This window comes from Equus caballus, chromosome 1 (genome assembly GCF_041296265.1).
Source record: "Equus caballus isolate H_3958 breed thoroughbred chromosome 1, TB-T2T, whole genome shotgun sequence".
NCBI lineage: Eukaryota > Metazoa > Chordata > Mammalia > Perissodactyla > Equidae > Equus > Equus caballus.
The window spans coordinates 83066382-83089454 of record NC_091684.1 but is presented as its reverse complement, the minus strand read 5'-3'; the positions used below and the strand labels follow the sequence as shown (position 1 = coordinate 83089454).

The 23073-nt window shown below is 37.1% G+C and overlaps 1 long non-coding RNA gene and 1 pseudogene across 5 annotated transcripts in view; both read left to right on the top strand.

Moving 5' to 3' along the window:
- The window catches only part of LOC102148060 (uncharacterized), a 57479-nt gene that overhangs the window by 15827 nt on the left and 18579 nt on the right, over positions 1-23073 (top strand). For 3 of the 5 annotated variants that reach the window (XR_011423665.1, XR_011423670.1, XR_011423668.1), the window contains exon 5: positions 10197-14603. The exons of the other annotated variants lie outside the window; for them this stretch is intronic. This is a non-coding gene — a long non-coding RNA (uncharacterized lncRNA). Of the gene's footprint in view, positions 1-10196; positions 14604-23073 lie in introns of those variants that run through there. 5 annotated transcript variants of the gene reach the window in all.
- Positions 18598-20165, top strand: LOC100056197 (zinc finger protein 658B-like; annotated as a pseudogene).

Sequence of the window (23073 nt, the reverse complement as noted above, 5' to 3'; positions counted from 1 at the left end):
ATCAAACGAACCCCTAGATACGTTATTGGAGTCCCAGAGAGAGAAGAAAGAAAGGGCAGAAATCTTGTTTTAAGGAATAATGGCTGAAAACTTCCCAAAATGTGGGAGGGATATAGAAATACAGGTTTATGAAGTTCAGAGATTCTAAATCAGGATCAAACCGGAGAAGATTACATTGAGACACATTATAATCTAATTATTAAAAGTCAAAGACAAAGAATTTTTTTTTTTTATTAATGTTATGATAGATTGCAACCTTGTGAGATTTCAGTTGTACATTTTTGTTAGTCATGTTGTGGGTACACCACTTCCCCCTCTGTGCCCTCCCCCCACCCCCCCTTTTCCCTGGTAACCACCGATCAGATCTCCTTCTCAATATACTAATTTCCACCTATGAGTGGAGTCATATAGAGTTCGTCTTTCTCTGACTGGCTTATTTCGCTTAACATAATACCCTCGAGGTCCATCCACGTTGTTGTGAATAGGCCGATTTTGTCTTTTTTTTATGGCTGAGTAGTATTCCATTGTGTATATATACCACATCTTCTTTATCCAATCATCAGTTTCTGGGCATGTAGGCTGGTTCCACGTCTTGGCTATTGTAAATAATGCTGCGATGAACATAGGGGTGCAACGGACTCTTGAGATTTCTGATATCAGGTTCTTAGGATAGATACCCAGTAATGGGATGGCTGGGTCATAGGGTATTTCTATTTTTAACTTTTTGTGAAATCTCCATACTGTTTCCCATAGTGGCTGTATCAGTTTGCATTCCCACCAACAGTGTATGAGGGTTCCTTTTTCTCCACAACCTCTCCAACATTTGTCGCTCTTGGTTTTGGATGTTTTTGCCAATCTAACAGGTGTAAGGTGATATCTTAGTGTAGTTTTGATTTGCATTTCCCTGATGATTAGCGATGATGAACATCTTTTCATGTGTCTATTGGCCATATTCATATCTTCTTTTGAGAAATGTCTGTTCATGTCCTCTGCCCATTTTTTGATCGGGTTGTTTGTTTTTTTGTTGTTAAGCAGTGTGAGTTCTTTGTATATTATGGAGATTAATCCTTTGTCGGATAAGTGGCTTGTAAATATTTTTTCCCAATTAGTGAGCTGTTTTTTTGTTTCAATCCTGTTTTCCCTTGCCTTGAAGAAGCTCTTTAGTCTGATGAAGTCCCATTTGTTTATTCTTTCTATTGTTTCCCTCAACTGAGGAGTTACAGTGTCCAAAAAGATTCTTTTGAAACTGATGTCAAAGAGTGTACTGCCTATATTCTCTTCCAAAAGACTTATTGTCTCAGGCCTAATCTTTAGGTCTTTGATCCATTTTGAGTTTATTTTGGTGTGTGGTGAAAAAGAATGGTCAATTTTCAATCTTTTGCATGTAGCTGTCCAGTTTTCCCAGCACCATTTGTTGAAGAGACTTTCTTTTCTCCATTGTAGGCCCTCTGCTCCTTTGTCGAACATTAGCTGTCCATAGATGTGTGGTTTTATCTCTGGGCTTTCAATTCTGTTCCATTGATCTGTGGACCTGTTTTTGTACCAGTACCATGCTGTTTTGATCACTGTAGCTTTGTAGTATGTTTTGAAATCGGGGATTGTGATTCCGCTGGCTTTGTTTTTCTTGCTCAGGATTGCTTTAGCAATTTGCGGTCTTTTGTTGCCCCATATGAATTTTAGGATTGTTTGTTCAATTTCTGTGAAGAATGTTCTTGGGATTCTGATTGGGATAGCATTGAATCTGTATATTGCTTTAGGTAGTATGGACATTTTAACTATGTTTATTCTTCCAATCCATGTGCAAGGAATGCAAAGACAAAGAATTTTGAAAGTAGCAAGAGAAAAGTGATTCATGACATACAAGGGAACCCCAATAAGGCTGTCAGTGCATTTCTCAGCAGATACTTTGCAATTCAAGAAAGAGTGGATGATATTTTAAAGTACTGAAAGAAAAAAACCTGCCAGCCAAGAATACTATACCTGGCAAAGCTATCCTTCAGGAATAAAGGAGAGAGAAAGAATTTCCCAAACAAAAGCTGAAGGAATTCGTCACCACTAGTCATGCCTTGCAAGAAAGGCTGCAAGTTTTTCAGGTTGAAACAAAAGAATGCTAACCAGTAACATGGATATGAATGTAAAAAACTCACTGGTGAAGCATATAGTCAAATTGGAATACTCTAATACTGTAATGGTGGTCTGTAAATCACTTTTAATTCTAGTATAGAAGTTAAAAGACAAAAGCATTAAAAATAACTATAGATACAATAATTTGCTACTGGATACATATGGTGAAACAGATATAAATTGTGACATCCATAACATAAAATGTGTGTGTAGGGAGAAGTAAAAGTTTAGTTTTTGTACCTGATTATGTTAAGTTGTTATCAGCTTAAAATAGACTGTTTTAACTATAAGATGTTTTATGTAAGCCTTATGGTAACTATAAGGAAAAAACCTCTAGTAGATACACAAAAGATAAAGAGAAAGGACTCAAAGCATATCACTACAAAAAAAAAATAATCAAATCACAAAGAAAGACAGAAAGATTAAGAAAGGAATAAAGAAAGTACAAAACAGAAAGCAGTTAACAAAATGGCAATAGCAAGTCCTTACCTATCATTATCTACTTTAAATGTAAATAGATTAAATTCTCTAATTAAAAGGCACCGAGTGGCTGAATGGATTGATAACAAACAAGATCTAAGAATATGCTACCTACGTGAGACTTATTTTAGCTTTAAGGACACATATAGGCTGAAAGCTACAGGGAAAAAAAACTATAGTTCGGTGTCCTGATGAACACAGATGTAAAAATCCTCAACAAAATACTAGCAGATGGAATTCAACAGGACATTAAAAGCATCGCACACCATGATCAAGTGGGTTGCAAGGATGGTTCAACATGCAGATAAATCAATGTGATACATCACATTAACAACATGAAAAAATGAGATGATCATATGATCATCTCAATAGATGCAGAAAAAGCATTGGACAAAGTTCGACACCCTCGTTTGATGAAACTCTCAACAAATTAGTTAGGGAAGGAATGTACTTCAACATAAAGACCATGTATGACAGGCTCACAGCTAACATCATATTCAGCTGAAAGCTTTTCCTTTAAGATCAGGAACAAGACTAGGATGGCCACTTTTGCCACTTCTATTCAATCCAGTACTGGAAGTCCTAACCATAGCAGTCAGGCAAGAAAAAGAAAAGACATTCACATCAGAAAGGAAAAAGTGAAATTGTCTCTGTTTGTAGATGACATTATTTTACTTATAGAAAACCCTCAAGTCTCCTCCAGAACAATGTTAGAACTAATAAATGAGTTCAGGAAAGTTGCAGGATCCAAAATACACATAAGAAATTATTTGTGTTTCTATACACTGACAATGAATTACCTGAAAAAGTAAATTAAGAAAACAATCCAGTTTACAATAGCATGAAAAATAATAAAATACTTAGGAATAAATGTAACCAAGGAGGTGAAAATTCTGTACCTTGAAAACTCTAAAACATTGAAGGAAACTGAAGAACACACAAATAAATGGAAAGATATCCCATGTTCATGGACTGGAAGAGTAATAATATTAATATGTCCATACTACCCAAAGTGGTCTGCAGACTCTATGCAATCCCTATCAAAATTACAATGGGATTTTTCATGGAAATGGAAAAATAATCCTAAAATTCATATGGAACCATATGGACTTTGAATAGCCAAAGCAATCTTGCTCAAGAAGAACCAAGCTGGAGGCATCACACTTCCTGATTTCAAAGCTATAGTAATCAAAAGAATATGGTGCAAGCATAACAGATATATAGGCCAATGGAACAGAACAGAGAGCCCAGAAATAAATCCACACATTATGGGCAACTGATACTTGACATGGGTGCTGAGAACACATAATAGGGAAAAGATAGTCTCTTCAGTATAAATATGTTGGAAAAACTGGCTATCCACATGCGGAGGAGTGAAATTTAACCCTTATCTCACACCATATGCAAAAATCAACTCAAAACAGATTAAAGACTTAAATGTAATACCTGAAACCGTACAACTACCAGAAGAAAATACAGGGAAAAGCTTCTTAATGTTGGTCTAGACCATAATTTTTAAATATAACCCCCAAAACACAGGTAACAAAAGCAAAAATAGACAAGTGGGATTGAGTCAAACTAAAAAGCTTCTGCACGGCATAGGAAATAATCAACAAAATGAAAAGGCAGCCCGTAGAGTGGGACAAAATGTTTGCAAACCATACATCATCTAGCAATCCGTCTTCTGGGTATATACCCCTAAAAGTTGAAATCAGTACCTCAAAGAGAAATCATTGCTCCTATGTTTATTGGAGCATTATTCATAATATCCAAGATATTGAAACAATCTAAATGTCCATCAATAGATGAAAGGATAAAGAAAATGTATATATATATATATATATATATATATTTATATATATGTGCAATGGAGTATTATTCAGCCTTAAATATAAAAGAAGGAAATCCTGCCATTTGTGACAACGTGGATGAACCTGTCAGATGTTATGCTAAATAAAATAAGTCAGACAGAGAAAGACAAATGCTGTATTATTGCACTTGTATGTGGAATCTAAAAAAAGTTGAACTCACAGAAGCAGAGAGAAGAACAGGTTCCCAGGGTCTGGGTTTTGGAGGAAATGAGGAGATGTTGGTCAGAGGATATAAAGTTTCATTCGTGAAGGGTGTGTAAGTTTTGGAGATCTAATGTACAGCATGGTTACTATAATTAATAATACGTATTGTGTACTTGAAATTTGCCAAGAGAGTAGATCTTAACACACCCAAAAAGGTAATTATTTGAGTTGATGGATATGCTAATTAGCTTGATTATGGAAATCATTCACAATATATACATATATCAAAACATCATATAGTGTACTTTAAATAGATACAGTTTTTGTCAATTATACCTCAATAAAGCTAAGCAAAATTTTAAAACTGAAAAAGCTAACAAAAATAAATAAAACTTCTGTGGGAACTTGGGCTTGTTGAACATCAAGCCCCACCCACTGGAGCATATAGAATGGCGATTGAGGTATCCTTGCTGAAGCACAGTGAAAGTATACTGCAGGCCGTTCCATGTGAGTGCAAACTGGTCCTTGTCCCCATCCTACATGAGGGTTGAGAGTAGGGCGTTAGCCAAGTCAATAACAGTGTACCATTCTTTGATATGGGTTGCTGCTGTCTCAATGATGGTGATGACATCTGGCACCATGGTGCCAAGGGCAGGACTGCATTCAGACTGCAGTAGTCCACTGTCAGCCTCCATGTCCCAGGGGCCTTTTTGACCACTCACACCAGGCTTTTAAATTGCAACAGAGTGGTTTATAACATTCCTGTCTGTATTTTTTAATGTACCATTTTAATTCCTTTGTTATTTGTTTTGCTAGATTTTATTTTCTTGATGGTTGCCTTGGGATATACAATTATCTTAATTTTTAACAATCAAGTTTGCATTAATACCAATTTAATTTCAATAGTATATAAAACCTTACTCCTATATAGCTCTATTCCCTCACCCCTACTTTGTGCTTCTGTTGTCATACAGATTATATGTTTATGTATTGTGTACCATCAATACAGATTTAGAATTTTTGCTTTACAAAGTGTCTTTTAAATCTGGCAGGAGAAAAAAAAGACTTCCAGATAAAAAATACACATATATTTTATTTGCATATATAGTTACCTTTGTCCACTTTTTATTTCTTCATGTTGATTTGTGTCCTTTCATTTTAGCCTGAAGAACTCCCTTTAGTATTTTTTGTGAGGCAGATTTGGTAGCTGTGAATTCTCTCAGTTGTTGTTTATCTGGGAATGTCTTAATTTCTCTGTCATTTTCAAAGGATAGTTTGGTTGACAGTCTCTTTCAGCACTTTAAATATGTCCTCCTACTGCCTTCTTGCCTTTGTCATCACTGATGAAAAGTTAGCTTTAATCTTATTGAAGATTCATTGTACATGATGTCACTTTTGTCTTGCTGCTTTCAAGATTCTGTCTCTGTCCTTCAACACTTTATGATGAGTGTTGATCTTGATTTTTTTTTAGTTTATCCTATTTGTAGTTTGTTTAGCTTCCTTGATATGCAGATTCATGTCTTTCATCAAATTTGGGAAGATTTCAGCCATTTTCTTCAGCTATTGTTTCTGCCCGTTTCTCTTTTCTCTTTCTGGGTCTCCCATTATGCATATGTTGATGATGTCCCACAGGTCTCTGAGGGTCTGTTCAACTTTTTAATTATTTTTTTTCATTCTTCAGACTGGATAAATTCAATTGACCTGTCTTCACTCAAGTTTGTTGCTTAATTCTTCTGTCAGCTCAGATCTGTTCTTGTGCCCTTCTAGTGAATTTTTCTTTTTAGTTATTGTACTTTTCAACTCCAGAATATCTTTTTCTTTCTTGTTTTAGAATTTTTTCTCTTTATTGATATTGTCTATATGGTGAGAGATTTTTCTCATACTTTCCTTTAATTCTTTAGGTGTGATTACCTTTGGTTCTTTAAACATATTTAAAATAGCTGATCTAAAGTCTTTGCCTAGTAAGTCCAGTATCTGCATTTCTTCACAGACAGTTTTTGTCAATTGCTTTTTTTACTATTGTATCAGCCATGATTTCTTATTTCTTTGTTTATCTCATAATTCTTATGGAAAACTAGACATTTTAAATAATATAATGTGGCATCTTTGGAAATCAGAGTTTCCACCCTCCCCAGTGTTTGTTGTTATTGCTGTTTGTTGTTGTTATATTGTTTGTTTAGGACTTTTCTAAACTGATTCTGTCAAGTTTGTATTCTTTATTCATCTGTGACCACTTAAATCTCTGCCCATTTAGGTTAGTCAGCTAATGATTGACCAGATTTCCTTAAATGCCTGGAATTAATGTCTCCCACACTATGCTCAGGTGCTCTGTGTGCATGTTGGGGCACACCTTCAGTACTCAGACAACTTAACAACTCTGCCTCAGCCTTCACTTCCTGCTTGCATAGAGCCTCAAGGTCAGCCCAAGGTGACAGCTTAGGGTCTTCTGAGGTCCTGCCTGAGCATGCGCACAGTTCTGGGCATGCACGTGGCCTTCTAGATTCCCAGGAATATGTTGAAGTTTTCAAAGCTCTTACGGATATCTCATTCCCTGCTTTTCCTTTTTAGCTTTTAAGTTAGCCTATTGCTTGCTCCAGCTGTTATCTACCACATCAGGCAGCTGTGAAGTTAATCAGTTTCCTCTAATTCTTTTCCATGCATGTCCCCAGAGGAAAAGGCTGCTTGTACTGTGGAAGCTCCAAGTCAGGTTAAATAAAGACAGTAGAGTCTTCCAAGGAACCACCAGACAGGCAAATATTGACGGTTCTCTGAGAATGAGGCTTTGGAAGAGCTGCAACCCTCTTCTGTACTCTCTGGTGGCTGCCTAGCTGCTGCTTTTCACCATGATTTCAAGCTGTTCATTTTCAAGGCTCCTGTGGAGCTGGCAAGTAAAGGATGGGACTAGAGATAGTTAAAATGCCACAAACTTCATGTCAGCACAGTGCTGACTGGCAGTGTTTATTAAATAAATGCTTCCTGGATTTCTGCAAACCTTTTATTAGTTTCCAAAATTCTTAAAAGGTTAATTCTTATAATTTGTGCTAGTTTTCTTATCTCTTTTATGGAGGAGAGAATGTTTGAAAGTCCTTACTCTGCTCCTCATTACTTTTGCTCCTCATTTCTTACAGCTGCACAGTTTTCCATTGTGTGCCTTTGTCACAGATTATTTAATGAGTTCTCTGTCGAAGGGCACTTGTTTACAGTCTTTTGCTATTACTGACAGAGTTTCATTGAGTAACCATATATAAACATAATTTCATATGTGTGAATCTTTAGAAAAAATTTTCTAGAATTAGAATAGCTGAGTAAAAGGTCAAAGCTAGGCCATTTTGTAATTTCATAGATATTGTAAAATTGCCCTGAACAGTGGTTGTACCATTCTGCAGTCCCACTGGAAAGCAGCTCATTAACTCACATCCCTTAGTTCTGTGACTGTTAATGGAGCATTGCTTTTTGCCAGGGAGTGTTTTATGTACGAGGGACACTGTCAGTGGTGTGCTGGTAAATGTTGAGCAGCTGGTTCTTTTAGGGAAAAACAAACTTGATTTGTAGTGATTTCTCATTTCTGTAGTGTCAGTGCTCCCATCACAGCCAGTTTCAGGCTGCCAACCTGACAGTACTGAACATGGAGTTGGTGGGAGAGGTATACATCAGCAGGCTGGTATGGGCTAGCTCTAGCAACCACTAGCCCCAGCTGTGAATAACGTTGACTAAAAATACCCCTGTTCTTTTAGAATAGAGGGCAAAAGGCAACAAACATCATAAACAAGTAAATTATAATGTATTGTTAGAAGATAATATGGAAATATAAAGCAGGATAAGGCACATGGGAAGTTGCAGGAAAGGTGGAGTTACAGTATTAAATAGTATAGTCTGGGTAGAAATCACAAGGAGGTGACATAGTACAAAACCGTAAGGAAGTGATGGCGTGGGGCAATAGTCGTCAAACTTTAACAGCATCAGAATTACCTGGAGGGCTTGTTAAAACACAGATTGTGGGTCCCACCCTCAGATTCCCTGAGTCAGTAGACCTGGGATGGATCCCAAGAATTTCCTTACCTTTCAAGTTCCCATGTAATGCTGATGCTTCTGGTTCAGGGACCATCCTTTGAGAACCACTAGAGTAATGCATTCCAGAGTGTTGTGTTGGTCCCAGCCTACTGATAGTGGTGAATGGGCTGGGAATGCCTGAGGCATTGACTGGCCCATATTACTTGTGGAGAGCCCTCACAGACATTTCTCCAGTGAGAGCAAATGTTTTGGCTAGAATGGCCCTTGTGGTTCTGGCTATGATTATAGGACACACTTCAGCACAAACCATCAGGGAACTTTGAGAAACAAGACTTATTAGTCACAAGTCCTAGAAGGTACACCGCATACACACGGGCACAATGAGGTGGTGAATAGAGAGAGAGAATGGACCTGGGGCTCGCCTTTGTTAGGGCCTGGGGGTGAAGTGTCTAAGGTTTCAGAGGTTCGCTCTTTATTGGCTAATTTAAAGCATAAGAGCAGGTATTAGGCAGCAGCAGGGTCACTGAAACTGTCAGTTATCTAGGTTACCCAGGGCTTTCTGAAAGAGGGACTTTCATGGGTGGGGGTGGCCTAACTCCTTATGTGGTTGGTTTGCTAGTAGCTGTGTCATATTGCTGGCAGTATGTTTCTTCAAGATGGGTCTTTTGAAATGGATGCCTCAACAATCAAAAGGCTTAATGTCAAGCACTCAGACTACACAGAGGGAACATCTAGGGCAGAGATGCTGGTATGTTCAAGGAGTAGCAAGGAGGCTGGTTTAGCTGGAACAGACTGAGTGAAGAGGAATGTAGCAGGAAATGAGGTTAGAGTTAATGGACTCAATTTGTGTGGCACAGTGGAGTGCATTATAAGGATTTGGGCTTTTGCTTTGAGTGAGGTGGGAGCCACTGAAAGCTTTAGAGCAAAAAGGTGGCATGATCTAACTATATCTTATGAGAATCACTGGTTTCAGTGTTGAGAAAAGATGTGAGGAAGCAAAGTGGAATCAAGAGTCTTACAGTAATTTTGGCATAAGCGATCGGTTACACATGTATTTTGAATGTAGTACATATATGTGCATATACATACGTACACACATGTATAGATAGAGGAATACTGAAATAAATACAGATGTTTAGGTATCCATGGGTTAGTATTCATACAATATTTCCAAGCTGTGTCTACAGAGAGGGCTTAGAAGCAATAAGTCCCCTGTAACACTAAGCACACTTAACACCCATATCATGGTTTCTAAATGCCATTCTCCAGCAAAAGGAACCAGGGTTTCTTGGAAAAGTGATTGGTTGCATGGCTGGGACAGGGAAACTACTAGATAAGCCTGGTGCATCTTGTGGTGCCAGAAAGTAAGGAAGTGCCCCTAGAAAAGATGAGTGCATGTTGAAAGGAAACAGGAGAAACCTGAAAAAAGTTTTAAAAGTGGCCAAAGCTTGAACAATTTGAGCAAGAAAATAAATAACAATTGTATTCACTTATAGCCCATAGAATAAAATAAATATCCATAAACCCGTACTGATATTTATTTATTCAATTCTTATTTTAAAATAGACAAGAAGGGACAGCTCTTCCCTACAGAAGAATTCCAATGAATAAATATGGAAGGAATGAAGAAAATAGAAATATCACCACTAGAACACCATCGGAATCATTGTTGCAGGAAAGATCCTTTAATGGAGGCTCAAATTAGGTTTGAGGAGAACAGGATATATGCATAGTCTCAAAGTATCTTCTCCCCAAAATATTTAATTACAGATGGAAAGATAGTAAGTTCACAGAAGAGAAATCCTGCAGACACCACCTTAACCAAGTGATCAACATTAACGTCTGTGGTCGTAAGACATTGTGATACGTACTGATACAAAATTGGTATTCTTGCCAGAAATGCCTCATCTCAACCTAATCGTGAGAAAGCATCAGATAAATCTAAGAGACTTTCTACAAAATAACTGACCAGTGCTGTTTGGAAGTGTCAAGGTCATGGAAGACAAGAAAAGACAGGAACTGTCACAGTTTGGAGTGTGGAATCCTGGATTCGATCTTGGGACAGAAAAAGGATATTAATGAAAAAATTGGTAACATCTGAATAAAGGCTATAGTTTGGTTAATAGCATACCATTGTTAATTTCTTAATTTTGATAGTTACACTTTGTTAATTAAGATCTTAACATTAGGAGAAGCTGGGTGAAGGGTATATAAAAACTCTCTGTACTATTTTTGCAACTTTTCTCTAACTCTAAAATTATTTAAAAATAAGTTAAAAACCACAAAGAAATTTTTAACTTTACTTAGTAGATCTGGTCTTGGTATTATAATTCTGAAACTATTTTGTATCAATTGAATGAGTAAATATATTGATGTAGTTGTGGGAACCTGAGTTCTGTTAGAAGGAAATTACAAGTATGGAATGGGAAAATTGTTATTGGGTTTGAATTGGAGGAATCAGTATGAACTCATGATTTTTAAAAAAATTTTTTTTCCTGCTCTGGCTTCTGAAAGGTCCTAGGAGCAGTAACCCATGTGTTGCACACCTGGTGGCCAGAACTTGGTTGCCAAATACCCCTCCCCACTAAAAGAAACCTAACTGGAACATGGAAAGTCTAAAGTAATTACGGAAAATAATTTTATGCCAGAAACAAGAATGTACTGAAAGACTTGATAGGAGGACACAGAAGGCCACCATTGACCAAACTGGGGCAGCTCAACATCGAAAAGAATAACTGATCGTGGGTTATTGCACAATGCCCACAAAAACTCCATAAGTCCATAGTGATACAGAAGAGAGAAAGATACATAAGAAAGGAAAAGCTCTTCTTTATAGAAAAATACCAGCTAGCAAATACAGAAGAAATAAGACTAAGAAAATCACCATTTTCCAAGCCCTAGGGTAATAATTGATTTGGCAAGTATCATTCATTGATACTAAAACCACTAACTGAAAGGTGAAGCTGAACAAGATAATTAATTATATGGTTTCAAAGTATTGCTTCCTCCCACTCCCTGCAGATTACTTATCAATTACAGGGGGAAATGTGCCTTTGCAATGCAGAGAGTGGTGACCACCACTTAACCAAGTGATCATCCTGAGTTTCACCAGTAGAGGGACAGTCTGTTGTTTAGTGCCCCCGTCTGTTGTAATAAGACGTATGTGAAAGCACCTGTGTTGTGTTTTTGCCCAAAAGATAAATTGATCTGCATTTAATTACAAGGAAGTAGACAAATCCAGAATATGAGATGTTCTACAAGACAACTGGCCTGAATTCTAAAAAACATCAGAGCAAATAAAAAAGTTAGGGAGACTGTTGTTCTGGATTAGAGAAGATGAAAGAGGCGTAACAACCAAATGCAATATGTGAGACTTGATTGAATTCTGAATTGGAGAACTATTTTGAAACAATTGAGGAATTTAAATAAGGATTGTGTATTATATAATATTATTGAATTAATTTCCTTAGGTATGAATGTGGTGTATGGGAATATGACTTTATTCTTAGGAAATACATGCTGAAATATAGAAGGATGAAGTCTCAGGATTGCTGCAACTTTCAGGTGATTCAGCAAAAGGTATAATTATATATAAAAAGAGATAAAGCAAAGATTGCAAAAAGGATTTAGGTGATGATTATTCATGTGTTCATTTTATGTTTTTTTCAACTTTTCTTTAGGTTTGAATATCCAAATTAAGAAGTTAGGGATGAAAAAACAGCATTGTGGCACACACTTAGCATCCGGAGCTTGGTGTCTAATACCATTCCCCACTGAAAGGAACCAGGGCTCCTTGGAGAAGTGGCTGATTCTGGGGCTGGGGCAAGATGGGTACAAGATAAGCTTGGAACATCGTGTTGTGCCAGAAAGTAGGAAAGTAAAGTAATCATGGGGGCACGTCAGCTTGAAGGGGCTTCTACTGGCCAAATATGGGACAATTTGAACACCAAACTAAGTACAGTAATGAATTATAAACCATTGTAGAAAACAGGAATTCTTCAGTGTACACTTATAATAAGTAAATGAGGTAGAAGGGAGGCTTCTTGCTTATGCTAGATTGCTAAGGACCAACTGGTAAATGTGGAGGGAGTGCAGGAGCTAGAAAAGCAGCATTTTGCACCTATTCTAGTAAAGATCACATCAAGCAAGATTTAACATTTGATGCTAAATTTAGGGGACAGTCTGATGAAAATTGGGGATTTGTACAGTCTTAAAGTCTCCTCACAGATTGCTTATTAGTTCCAAGGGAGGTAAAAAGGCAGTAAGTAGACACTGGAGAAATCGGTCAAGCCTTTTCCCAGTGATTAGAGTTAGTGTTCCATTGAGGGACAGATAATAGCATATGCCCGCAGATGGGATGCTTGTGAAGGAAAACAACATCACTAATGCGCTTTCCAGCCTACATCACAACTTAAATCTAACCATGAGAAAACATCAGACAAGCTGAAAATGAGCATTGTACTTTTTAGAAAGTGTGGGAAGTTGTATTTTTCAAAGATGCCAGTGTCATAAAAGTCAAAAGCTGTGGAAATGTTCCAGATTAAGGGAGGCTAAAGAGACATGAGAACTAAATGCAATACTTGACCCTGGACTGGGTCTGACCTGGAAGGAGGGAAGATGCTATAAAAGAGGCTATTGGGTCAACTAACAAAACCTGCATAGGAAGGGTAATTTAGATAAAAGTATCATGCCAGTATTAAATGTACTGAATTTGATAACTGTACCACGGTTATATAGAAGAATGTCCCTATTCTTAGCAAATACACACTGAAATATGTAGGGGTAAAGGGCTAGGATATATGTAACTTCTCTTCAAATGGTACAGAAAAAAAATGTGTGTGTTTGCTTATATGTGTTTATATAGAGAAAGGGAGAGAGAAGACATGTGAATGATAGAATAAATGGAGTCAAATGTTAACAATAAGTGAATCTGGGCATATGGGTGTTTTTTGTACACGTTTTATTTTTGTAGTCTTTCTGTAAGTTTGACAACTTTCCAATTTTTTACAAAATAGATGATAAGGTCTGGTTTAATATCTTCTAAGGTGATGCAGATGTGCGGCCAGAGGCGAGAACCACTGTTCTAGAATGTCAAATCTGAAATTATGTAAGGCCAGGGCTTACTCACATCTCATCGCTGGTTTCACATTTTCTGGAGCAGGGGTCTCCGGAATGGAAGATGGACATCCCAGGAGGTGTGCAAGAGTATCCATCGAGGTCTCTGAAGAAAATGTTAGAATTTGTATTATATTTTTATCTAAAACTAAGAAAGCAGTTAACTTCATTAATAATGCTTGGATTATCAGTATATATAAGTACATATGTACAAATAGTATCAGTTCAAATGATGGAGTGGTGATCAAAGGATGTTTGGAGACTACTGATTTGTAGGAAGTGGTCTAAAATTATTCCTTGTTTTGGCCCCTGAATACTTATTTAGTACTTTATCTTACCATGTCCCCTCACCCTGTTCGTCTAACACACTATGCTAGTTGCTTTCTCCTGGACTTCACTTTTAAAATGCCTCTGTGCATTTGATCATGTGGAGACTAGTTCACATTCTTGCATAATACAGCTACTCAAAAGATTTTCAGCCTCATAACACCCATCCAATAACACAGAACGGAACAAATTTTTCCCTCCTTTATGTTCTACACTATACTTAATACCTTGTGAATGTTTCTAAGATAGCTCCTGTAATAAGGTACCTTATTGTAAATAGGTGTTTGTGTATCTGCTTTACTACCGGAATGTAAACTTACCAAGAGCCAGAACAATGTTAAAGCACCTTGATTTTTCTTCCCAGCAACTGGAATATTTCCATGTACAGAGTAGAGAGCTCAATACAACCTTTCTTATTAAGTAATTAATCAGCATGGTGACAAGATATTTCTAATATAATATCTGTTTTTTCCCATAAAAATGAAAACAAGGTATATTGTATATGTCAAATATAAGTTTTGTAAATTCTATTAATGCATGTAGTAAGATCTGTTTCTTATCCGTCTTTTCCACATTCTCCAATTGTTAACAGTTCAGATTAAACAAAATGTACTGTTTCAGGCACTAGTATTATTGAAGGATGTGTTAGTCAACTTCACTCAGGCAGAGTGGCAGTGGCTGGACTTGGCTCAGAGGATCCTCTGTAGGGATGTGATGCTGGAGAACTACATAACCTGGTCTCAGTGGGTAAACAGAGTTTCCCATGTAACTTCCCGGAGCGCGAATTTCCATTCTCAGTTGATGGAATGCATCAAGCTTTGGAAAACTTGAATTGTTTTTAGTGTTAAGGGTTTGAGTTAAAAAATTCTTAATTGCTTTGGGGCTCCAGAAGGGATGTCAGTGTCTTCATCTCTGGTGAGAGGTTCTACTCTGCCAAGCTTGAAATAAGGACTATCATCATGCATGACAGTCTTTAGACACCATGAAGCACAAGTGTCTGGGTACGAGTCCTGTGTCATTTCCTATTGACAGGGTGTTTTATAACCAAACCAGATGTGATCTCTCAGTTGGAACAAGGAGAAGAACCATGGATAGTAGGGGTGGAGTTCTCAAGCCAGAGCCTTCCAGGTGAGTTATTGTGTACCAAAGAGATGGAAGCTAGTGGAAATTAGATCTCAAGCAGACAGTGGGTTGCTTGGCATCTGTATTAGTTTCCTGGGGTTTCTGGAACAAAGCACCACAAACTGAGTGGCTTAAAGCAACAGAAATTTATTCTTTCATAGTTCTGGAGGCTGGAAATACAAAATGAAGGTGTCAGCAGGGCCACACTCCCTCCAAAGGCTCTACAAGAGAATCCTTCCTGCCTCTCCCTAAACTTCTGGTAGTTGCCAGCAATCCTTGGCATTCCTTGACTCATAGCTGTATTACTCCAGTTCCTGCGTCCATCATCACATGGCCTTCTTCCTTTTATGTGTCCTCTTCTTTGTGTGTCAAAGGACACCTGTCATATTGGATTTAGGGCCTGCCCTAATCCAGTATGCTCTCATTCTAACTAATTATATCTGCAAAGACCCTAGTTCCAAATAAGGTCACATTCTGAGATGCTGGGTGGGCATGAATTTTAGGGGGACATTATTCAATCCAGTATAAGATCTTTGAGGCATTTTTGGGAATCTCTTTTTAGAGACTTCATATCTTTGTAAATATTTGAAGACGTCTGACCACCATTCCTAAAATACTTAAATTAACACCTTCCTCACAGCATGTGCTCATTCTATGCTTGATGTTTATAGAGAAACTTTGTAGTCTGACATTAGCCACATCTAACTCCTGGTGACTGCATCTTGAATAATTATTTCCTCACTATTCCTCTCTTTCTGTAGCACTTTCACTTGCCCAGTTTACTCCCATTTTCACATACTTCTTTTGATTTTTATCATTTTTAGATATCTCCTTTAGAAATAACTATACAGTTGTGATTTTCATGCTTATTCAAGTTAACCTACTCATTCCTTTCCTTTTGTGGTCGAATGCCTCATATTTTTATGTATCTAGATTACCCATTTTCTCTTTTGCCCCTGCTGTTAAGATTTCATAGCCTTTTCCCCCCCAAATTGATAAACTGCCATCTGTACCTTTGTGCTTTATTTGATAGTGCCCAGTATCCTTTCTAAAATACACCTAAACTTTTGGTCCCGCTAACTAATTTGATCCATCTAACCTTTCCTAACTACCTATCCTTCTGTTGTCTGTCTAGTTTACCACCCAACACCAGTGCTTATTGTGTAGTTGGCATACAGTAAATATTAATTAAATCAATAAATTTTGATTTACACAATCATTCTGCTCAATCTAAGATATCTACAAAGGCACTGTTTTATACCTTCTTTTCTCAGATGTTTCTAAGTGATTAATCCATATTCAAGGCTTAAGCTTTCTTTATGTTCATGATTCCAGAATTAGTAGCAATATCATAATCAGCATAATCAGCACTTGCATTGTAGTCTACAATGTGCTAGGCACCTTTCTAAGCAGTTTACACATATTAATTCATCTGCTCCTCACAACAGCCCCATGATACAGATGCTATTACTATTTCTCCAGATAAACAAGTCCAGTGAGATTAAGTAATATGCCCATGGTCCTCCAGTTAATAAGTGGTGCATCTGGGTTCCATACCCAAGAAGTCTGGCTCCAGAGACTATGCTCTTTATAATTATTCTGTGCTGCCTCTTATCTCTGGTACATTTCACTTCTGCCTTCTAGACCACTTTCTTCCTTCTCAGAATATCAGAAACTAAAGTCACTAACTTTCCATTTTATAATGTCTACTCACTTTCCATATTCCCCTTTTATACATTGGGCTCTGTTATCTTCCTGTTTGCAAGGATGGAGTCATCTTGAAGCTTCCGTCTCTGCCATCCTCTCATAAATTTTACCTCAGTATCTGTTGTCTGTTATTATTATGCCTTAAGTTCCCTCAGTGTGCTCAGTTATCATGAACTTTTGACCATAGCCAGAACCATATTATTGCATATCTGAATTCTTATTTGTATTTGTCAAATTTGATGACCCAAATTGTCTTATTTATCTTGATATTAGCCTACGAAGATAAATTTGTACTTATATGTATCCAAAATTTACAATTCTCTTTCTGCTATCATTACGGCCCATGTTGCCTATCTAAATTTTATTTTTCTCTATTCACCCAAAATTCATGTTAAATTCTATTTGATCCACATTCTTAAATATCCTGAAACATATCCCGATCTTTTATTAAAGTGTGTTTTGCCTCCCCAGAAACTTTAAACCTTTAATTTTAAGCTCAAGTTTTAATTACTTTCAAAAAACTATCTTTATGACTCTAGCTATATGACTTTAGACAAGTTACTTAATCTTTATGTGCCATAGTTTCCTCATTGTAAAATGGAGATAATAATACAACCCCTCTCAAAGGGTTGTGAGGCTTAAATCAGTTAGGTGTTAATTAGTGTTAGATGTTGTTATTGTTCTCTCCCTTCTTGTTTTTTCATTTGCATTTACAGGTTCTACCAAAAATTACATATGTTGATTCATGAGGTTTCTTTTTCTCACCTTGCTTGTAATTCTGCTAGATGAGTGTCTTTTTTCTCTACCTAATGTTAATGTGTAACAGAACTATTCAGTGATTATCTAATTGATTGATGGAGGAGCCAGTTGAGAAAGAAAACTTTTTCTGCCCTCCTAAAATTAATAGAGCCCAGAGATGTGTGAACTAAGATGTAAAACTGAGTTGAGAAATAAGATTATTGCAGCAGCAAGATTTCTTTGCACAAGAAGGTAAGTTAAAATATTGAAAGGGAAAAAAATGAGAATTCATGATTAGCATAGGTTTAGTATTAACTCAGACTAAAATGACTATCTTGGCATTCAAAATAAAACTATTAGTTTGATCCTGATGCAAGGATCACGACTTTATCTACTTATTTCTTACCCAGTATTAAAGGTCTCATTTGGAGAATACCAAGGGTACTTGTATTTATTACCTGTTTTCTCCCCCTTTTTAGCACTACAAAAACTTCTTTCTCATAGATAAATAGATTGATTGATAGATAGAAGACAACCAATTAAGAGGAATTTGCATTTTCTTTCTGGAAGACTAGGACTAAAGCCAAAACTTAACCACATTTAAGTACAATTATAGAACCAATTCATAACCAATATATGATTCATCAGATGTGATTAATTTTCCTCTCTTCTAGAAAAAGTCTAGAGAGGCCAGAATATCCAAGACCAACAGTCCAAGCAGCTTACATTAATCAAAAACAAAATACTAGTTAATGAGAAAAATACTTCATGTGGAAAAGCATTTCATGTGGTTATGAATTCTGTAGGTTCAAGAAAAGTACAGTATAAATGTGAGTCATGTGAGAAAAGTTTGAAATATATTTCAGAATTAATGATTACTAATAGAAACTGTGTAAGAAAGATGACTGATGTATGTAATATATGTAGGAAGTCACTTTTCAATACTAAGCATGAAGAAATGTCTGCTGAAATTAATGAATATAATCAAAATGGGAAGGGTATCTGTCATAATGGATCACTTATTCAACTTCACACTTTGGAGCTATGCTGTGGATTTCATGAGTCTGGTAAAGACTTGTACATGGCAGACTCTGGTAGCCAAAAGAGATCCCATGCTAGGAAAAATCCCTTTGAATGTAATGAATATGAAAGCACTTTGATCCAAAAGTCACTTGTCAGTATATGTGAGAGAATTCATATAAAAAATAAGCCCTATGAAAGCAATGAATGTGGGCAATCCTGCACAGTCTCAAAAATGTTAAATCAGACTGCACATACAGGAGAGAAGCCCTTTGAGTATGATTCATTTGGGAAGGCCTTTGGTTACTCATCAACCATTATTGTACATCAAAGAAATCAATCAAAGGAGACACTCCATGAGTATCCTCAAAGTGTGAATGCTGTAATCCAGACATCACAGCCCACTGAACCTCAGAGAGCTCATATAAGAAAGAGACCCAATGAATATAATGAATGTAAACAAGCACTTCAGATTTCAAATTTTAAATATGAGAGAATTGACACAGTGGAGAAACTTTATGAGTTTACTGAGTGTAGGAAGGCCTTACACAAGAAGTCTCACTTCATTCATGTTCAGAGAAATCACACAGGAAAGAAAGCCTATGAATGTAATCAGTGTGGCAAAGCCTTTTGCAACAAGACACGCCTCACTAGGCATCAGAGAATACACAGAGGGGAACAACCCTATGAGTGTTCTGAATGTGGGAAAACTTTCTGTGTGAAGTCAACATTTACTGTGCTTGAGAGAATACACCCAAGGGAGAAACCCCATGAGGGTATTAAATGTGGGAAAACCTTCTATGTAAAATCAAAACTTACTGTGCATCAGAGAACACATACAGGAGAGAAACCTTATCAGTGTACCAAATGTGGGATAACCTTTAGCTGCAAGTCAACACTCACTGAACATCAGAGAACACACACAGGGGAGAAAGCCTATGCGTGAGCCGAATGTGGGAAATCCTTCCATGTAAAGTCAAAACTGACTTTGCATCAGAGAATACACACTGGGGAGAAACCTTATGAATGTATCCAATGTGGGAAAACCTTCAGTGGTAATTCACACCTCACGGCACATCAGATAAAACACACGGGAGAAACCTTATGAATGTACAGAATGTGGGAAAACATTTGGCCACAAGTCTTCCCTCATTGAGCATCAGAGAACACATACTGGGGAGAAACCCTATGAATGTACTGAATGTGGGAAATCCTTCAGCAGCAATTCAAATCTCAAAGCACATCAGAGAACACCCACAGGAGAGAAATCCTGTGAATGTACTGACTGTGGGAAAACTTACAGTCACAAATCTTAATGAACATTGCAGAACACACACAGGGCAGAAGCCCTGTCAATATGATAAATGTGATACCTCATTCTGCCCCAATTTGGTCCTTACTAAATGCCAGAGAATTCAAAAAGGAAGGAAGGACTATGAGTATCATGAATGTAAGAAGTCTTTTTTGCTGGAAGGCAAACTCCATGGCACATCAGATAGCACATGAGAGAAAAAGTCTTTAAATATTTTAAATATTAAAAACCCAAAAATCAAATCCATAAATCAAACTCATTGTATGTCAAAAAACTGATAAGATACAACACTGAGCATCAAAGAATTATAATAACGCAACAAATGTGGAAAAAAAAGCCCTTCTGTAAGCAGCCAAAGCTAATTGTACATCAAATTATTGGTCTATGATTGAAACTTTGTGGACAGTTTGAGTATGTTTTAGTGTTTGACAAGATTTCAAAAAATTATACATCAGAGAATCCATTTAGCAGAATCTTAACATGGAAAAATATATTACAAAGAAATAATATATCATCACGGGTTTAATATCAGATATAATGTGAAATATTGTATAGAATATAAGCCAATATTCTGATATGTGTATGGGTACCCACATATATTCACTGAAAAACAGGAAACACTTTAAAATTTGAATGAGTTAAATGAACAAGACAATAGAATTAAACGTATATAAGCAGCCTCTGAAATGATGTATGCATATGCTTCATCACAGTAATGAAATATATATTGTATTTGCATATGTGATTCCAGAATAAGTGGGTATATAATGTACTCTTAGTGTAATAAGAATTATTCCCACTGAGTTTTCCACATCTGTTTGCCTTAATACCTTTCAACACACTATATATTAATTATATTTGGCAAATTTAAAATATTATACTTAATACCCTTTCTCCAACATTTGCTGGCTTAGTTAGATAGTATTGGCCATTGCTGTTGAATCATATCTTTAATGAAGAGGTTTATGCTTCCATCTGCTTTTTTAAATGAAATTTTTATTTTGGAATAATTTCAAACTTAGAGAAATGTTGCAAAGAGAGTCCAAAGACTATCACCCACTTTAATGCTATCATCTTACACAACCTTGGGGAGTATGTCAAAACTAAGATACTGACATTCATGCAATACCATTAACTAAAGGCTTTATTTGGATTTCATGAGTTTCCATTAATGGTCTGTTAATGTTCTAGGATCCAGTCTAGGATACCACATTGCATTTCATTGTTATATTTCCTTGGTCTTTGGTCTGTGACAGTTTTTCAGTCTTTCCTTCTTTTTCATGACTTCGACACTTAGGGAGAATACTTGTCAAATATTTTCTAGAATGTGTCATGTTTTCTCATAATTATGCTGGGATGATGAATTTTAGGGGAAGAATACCACAGAGATGAGGCTCCCTCGTTGCATCATATGAGAGTGTACATGATAGCAACATGACTAATCACTGGTGATGTTAACCTTGATCCCATAGCTATGGTGGTGTCTGCTTGATTTCTCTATAAAGCTACTGTGTTTCCCTTTCCATACTCTGTTCTGTTCTTTGGAAGTGAGTCAGTAAGTCCAGCCCACACTCTAGGGGTGGGGAATTAAGCTCCACCTCCTGGAGAGAGGAGTACCTACATATATTATTTGGAATCTTCCAAAAGAAGATTTAGTCCTTCTCATTTATTTATTTATTCAATCATTTATATCAGTGTGGCCTCATGGATATTTACTTTATTTTGGGGGTTATTCCTTTTGTTTTAAAATAGTTCCAGCTTTGGCCATTGGGAGCTTATAGGGAAACATCTCCACCATAGCACTCCAGAAATCTTGCACATCTCCATGTAGGCCACGTAGGCCTGGCTCAGCTGCAGGCTCACCTATATCTTGGCTAATGCATTTTGTGGGGAGCTGTCACAAGGCTGCTTCTCATCTACCTTCTGTCTTTTGGGAGGCTGCCATGAGACAGTTTCTCATCTGCCTCTGGTTCCAGGTGGTTATGGGACTTTGCACCTTGTCCCCTTCTCCCTTAGGTAGAGCTGCAGGCTATAAAACCACTTAGCTACAGTCTAGAATTGGCTCCTCACAAGCCAGTACCCCACCCACTCAAGCTGCCCATCATGTGGCCCCATTTGTTTTGGTATCATCCTTTGGGAGAGGAGATGCAGGCAGCTGACACCACGCTGATCTTGCAGTGTGCTATCTGGGTGAGCAATAAGCAGTCTCAGTCCATCTGTGCTTGCTGTGGCCTTACCAGGCAAATCTGTGGCACGGGGGCAAGTCTCGTGGAGACCAACAGAGTCTTTCAGGTTGGTTCCTGTGCCCTTTTGACATGCACCCATCATCCTTTTGTTGTCCTTGTTATTTGTTTCATTTAAAGGACTGAAAATGTTTGTTGCATTTGTAAAATTTATTTTCATTCATATGGTTGTTTGTTGCTTGTCTTTTGTTACTCTTTTAGTTACTTGGGGAAGGCTATATGCTTTTCATAATGACAACATCCCATTGAAATCCATCTGTCTTACCTCCATTGGTGGGGTAGCTGTTTCAAGTTCAGCAGAGAACTCTGACAGAGGCTGATCTCCACCTCTTCAATTAGTGTATGAAAAACAAGCAGTCCCATGCAGAAGAGACAGGCATGCATATTCCTGAAACTGATATTGTGCTAAATCTGTGCTAGACATTTACTCAAATTCTTGTATCAGTGCATTCACTTTTAACGTAACACCGACATTGTATGGAAAGAAACAACAAAGTACAAGACAAACAAATGCTTACGCCACTTTTCAGGCCCAAGATGGGAATTGGACTCTAACTTATACTGTACGTTTTCAAGAGGTCTCTGAAGGAGAGACAGTTAATGATACCCGAATACACTTCACACATCTGCCTTCCAAACTTCTTCTGTTATTCAAGGTAGATTTTAAGCACAATAGAAAGAAAACATAAAGCTTGTGGTCCATTCACTCACTACCTGCTACTAAATGCTGAGGTGTCTATCCTAAAACTTCAGGTATTCTTAGTAAATTAAGCTGAGGAATTTTTCTTTGTTCTGGTCTAGAGCAAACATTTGTTTATTCAGAAGTGTATAACTCCTTTCACCATCTGCATAAAATTTG